We start from the raw sequence: 4,430 nt of genomic DNA, 5'->3' as shown, positions 1-4,430 counted from the left end.
CTGTGTTTATTTTCAGCAAACTTAACATGTGTAAATATTTGTAAGAACATAACAAGATTCAACAACTGAGACAAACTGAACAAGTTCCACAGACATGCGACTAACAGATATGGAATAATGTGTCCCTGAACAAAGGGGGGGGGGTCAAAAGAAACAGTCAGTATCTGGTGTGGCCACCAGCTGCATTAAGTACTGTAGTGCATCTACTCATGGACTGCACCAGATTTGCCAGTTCTTGCTGTGAGATGTTACCCCACTCTTCCACCAAGGCACCTGCAAGTTCACGGACATTTCTGGGGGGAATGGCCCTAGCCCTCACTCTCCGATCCAACAGGTCCCAGACGTGCTCAATGGGATTGAGATCCGGGTTCTTCACTGGTCATGGCAGAACACTGACATTCCTGTCTTGCAGGAATCACGCACAGAACGAGCTGTATGGCTGGTGGCATTGTCATGCTGGAGGATGAGCCTGCAGGAAGGGTACCACATGAGAGAGGAGGATGTCTTCCCTGTAATGCACAGCATTGAGATTGCCTGCAATGACAACAAGCCTAGTCCGATGATGCTGTGACACACCGCCCCACACCATGATGGACCCTCCACCTCCAAATCGATCCCGCTCCAGAGTACAGGCCTCGGTGTAACGCTCATTCTTTCGGCGATAAACGCAAATCCGACCATCACCCCTTGTTGAGACAAAACCGCAATTCGTCAGTGAAGAGCACTTTTTGCCAGTCCTGTCTGGTCCAGCGACGGTGGGTTTGTGCCCATAGGCGATGTTGTTGCCGGTGATGTCTGGTGAGGACCTGCCTTACAACAGGCCTACAAGCCCTCAGTCCAACCTCTCTCAGCTTATTGTGGATAGTCTGAGCACTGATGGAGGGATTGTGAGTTCCTGGTGTAACTCGGGCAGTTGTTGTTGCCATCCTGTACCTGTCCCGCAGGTGTGATGTTCGGATGTACCGATCCTGTGCAGGTGTTGTTACACGTGGTCTGCCACTGCGAGGACGATCAGCTGTCCATCCTGTCTCCCTGTAGCGCTGTCTTAGGCGTCTCACAGTACGGACATTGCGATTTATTGCCCTGGCCACATCTGCAGTCCTCATGCCTTCTTGCAGCATGGATAAGGCATGTTGACGCAGATGAGCAGGGACCCTGGGCATCTTTCTTTTGGTGTTTTTCAGAGTCAGTAGAAAGGCCTCTTTAGTGTCCTAAGTTTTCATAACTATGACCTTAATCGCCTACCGTCTGTAAAGGAAACAGTGTTTAAACCCTTTACAATGAGGATCTGTGAAGTTATTTGGATTTTTTACGAATTATCTTTGAAAGACAGGGTCCTGAAAAAGGAACATTTCTTTTTTTGCTGAGTTTACAGTTCTTTCTATTCAGCATTTCAAATAGAATAGTTTTGAAATGTATCTTTTATTTTTTGCTATTTTATTACATATTAGTTAAAATGACTAAACGGTGAGCCTAAAATTATCTAATATAGGCCTATTGGTGATTAAACAAAATGTTCTCATAGTAATTCACAGAAAACATATTTTGCATGACTGACTCGGGTGAAAGATGTGTTCAACTGCAATGAATGCAGGGTTGATTAGCGGGAACCGGGATACTGAGATTTCCCACCCAAACCCACTCCCCTTTCTGGGGATAAATAACTGCAAGAAACCGGTCAATTATCATCAATTATATATATGAACACCATGACGTGAAATGGAACTGTTCAATTATATGCGATGCCTAAATCTGACTTTTCTACAGCCTTCACTCTGCTCTCTGCGTGATCAATCATCAACTGTCAGAGTGGGGACAGACAATCTCAGTGTGGAGCGCAGTTCACAATGCATGTATACCTATCATCTCATCATAGGAACTCTGTAGTCTTTCTTTCTCTCTTTCCATCAATTCCTTTCAAATTGCATCCAAAATAGATAATCCTTTTTTTAACCTTTATTTAACTGGGCAAGCCAGTTAAGAACAAATTCTTATTTACAATGACGGCCTACACCTGTTCAATATTGATATACGCAGCCATTGGAAAGTAGTCAGACCCCTTGACTTTTTCCACATTTTGTTACATTACAGCCTTATTCTAAAATGGATTAAATACAAAACAATCCTCAACAGTCTACACACAATACCCCATAATAACAAAGCGTAAACAGGTTTTTTGAAATTTGAGCAAATTTATTACAAATAAAAACCAGAAATTACTTATTTACGAAAGTATGCAGGCCCTTTGCTATGAGACTCGAAATTGAGCTCAGGTGCATCCTGTTTCCAAGGATCATCCTTGACATGTTTCTACAACTTGATTGGAGTCCCCCAGTGTTACCAGTGTTACCACTGGTGGACTCCAATCAAGTTGTAGAAACATCTCAATTCAATTGATTGGACATGATTTGCAAAGGCACACACCTGTCTATATAAGGACCCACATTTGACAGTGCATGTCAGAGCAAAAACCAAGCCATGAGGATGGAAGGAATTGTCCATAGATATCTGAGACAGGATTGTGTCGGGGCACAGATCTGGGGAAGGGTACCAAAAAAATTCTGCCGCATTGAAGGTCCCCAAGAACACAGTGGCCTCCATCATTCTTAAATGGAAGAAGTTTGGAACCACCAAGACTCTTCCTAGAGCTGGCCGCCTGGCCAAACTGAGCAATCGGGGGAGAAGGGCCTTGATCAGGGAGGTGACCAAGAACCCGATAGTCCCTCTGAAAGAGCTCTAGAGTTCCTCTGTGGAGATGGGAGAACATTCCAGAAGGACAACCATCTCTGCAGCACTTCACCAAACAGACCTTTATTGTAGAGTGACCAGATGGAAGACACTCCTCTGTAAAAAGGCACATGACAGCCCGCTTGGAGTTTGCCAAAAGGCACCTAAAGGACTCTAAGACCATGACAAACAAGATTCTCTGGTCTGATGAAAACAAGATTGAACTCTTTGGCCTGAATGCCAAGCATCATGTCTGGAGGAACACATTGACCCGTATACTGACTCGGTACCAGTACCCCCTGTATATAGCCTCGTTATTGTTATGTTATTGTGTTACTTTTTATTATTTTTAATTTAGTTTATTTGGTAAATGTTTTCTTAACTCTTCTTGAACTGGAATACCTTCTGATTGTCATCAAGGCAAGGGTGGCTACTTTGAAGAATCTGAAATATAAAATACATTTTGATTTGTTTAACACTTTTTTGGTTACTACATCATTCCATATGTGTTATTTCATAGTTTGATGTCTTCACTATTATTCTACAATGTATAAAATAGTGAAAATAAATAAAAACTCTAGAATGAGTAGGTGTGTCCAAACATTTGACTGGTACTGTATGTACACTATATATACAAAAATATGTGGACACCCCTTCAAATTAGTGGATTCGGCTATTTCAGCCACACCTGTTGCTGACAAGTGTATAAAATCGAGCACACAGCCATGCAATCTCCATAGACAAACATTGGCAGTTAAAGGATGCCACCTTTCCAACAAGTTAGTTAACCAAATGTCTGCCCTGCTAGAGCTGCCCTGGTTATTGTGAAGTGGAAATGTCTAGGCGCAACAACGGCTCAGCCGCGAAATGGTAGGCCAGGCCACACAAGATAAAAATAATCTGTCCTCGGATGTAAAACTCACTACTGAGTTCAATAAAGCCTATGGAAGTAAAGTCAGCACAATAACTCTTCGTCGGGAGCTTAATGAAATGTGTTTCCATGGCCGAGCAGCTGCACACAAGCCTAAGATCACCATGCGCAGTCCCAAGCGTCAGCTTGAGTAGTGTAAAGCTCGCCACTGTCGGACTCTGGAGCATGAATCACGCTTTACCATCTGACTGGCGAATCTGGGTTTGGCAGGAGAACGCTTCCTGCCCCAATGCATAGTGCAACTGTAAAGTTTGGTGGAGGATGAATAATGGTGTAGGGCTGTTTTTCATGGCTAGGCTTGGCCCCTTAGTTACAGTGAAGGGAACTCATCACGCTACAGCATACAATGACATGCTAGACGAGTCTGTGCTTCCAACTTTGTGGCAACAGTTTGGGGAAAGCCCTTTGCTGTTTCAGCATGACATTGCCCCTGTGCACAAAGCGAGGTCCAAACAGAAATGGTTTGTCGAGATCGGTTTGGAAGACCTGCACTGAGCCCTGATCTCAACCCCAATGAACATCTTTGGGATGAATTGGAACGGCCTAATCGCCCTACAGCAATGGCCTAATCGCCCTACATCAGTGCCTGACCTCATAAATCCTCTTGTGGCTGAATGGACGCAAGTCCCCACAGCAATGTTCCAACATCTAGTGTAAAGACTTCCCAGAAGAGTGGAGGCTGTTATAGCAGCAAAGGGGGGACCAACACCATATTAATGCTCATGATTTTAGAATGAGATGTTCGATGAGCAGGTGTCCACATACTTTTGTC

This window comes from Salmo trutta, chromosome 8 (assembly GCF_901001165.1).
Source record: "Salmo trutta chromosome 8, fSalTru1.1, whole genome shotgun sequence".
Classification (NCBI taxonomy): Eukaryota; Metazoa; Chordata; class Actinopteri; order Salmoniformes; family Salmonidae; genus Salmo; species Salmo trutta.
The sequence above is the reverse complement of the archived record's forward strand: the minus strand, read 5'-3'. Positions refer to the sequence as shown.